Source organism: Penaeus monodon, chromosome 33 (genome assembly GCF_015228065.2).
Source record: "Penaeus monodon isolate SGIC_2016 chromosome 33, NSTDA_Pmon_1, whole genome shotgun sequence".
Taxonomy (NCBI): Eukaryota; Metazoa; Arthropoda; class Malacostraca; order Decapoda; family Penaeidae; genus Penaeus; species Penaeus monodon.
Window position 1 is genome coordinate 36167209 of NC_051418.1, and position 210 is coordinate 36167418.

The window sequence follows — 210 nt, forward strand, 5'->3', positions numbered from 1 at the left end:
AACTTTTTCTCTCTCTAAATGTATACACTATCTGCGACTATAGGGATGATTCACAACCGCAATATTTTTTAACTGATTTCCTGTAACATCAAATGACGAATATTCTTCCTCTTTTGAGAATGAACTCCCAATTCTATCTCCGAAGTTCATCCCGTACATTCCTCTGCAGCTGTCACGTGACTGCGCGGACACATGCTTACCGGAGAGAGG

General features: G+C 41.4%; 1 protein-coding gene across 1 annotated transcript in view; it reads right to left on the bottom strand.

The window, feature by feature from the left end:
* The window catches only part of LOC119594359 (proline-rich protein 36-like), a 4782-nt gene that overhangs the window by 598 nt on the left and 3974 nt on the right, over positions 1-210 (bottom strand). The gene's annotated exons all lie outside the window — the stretch shown is intronic.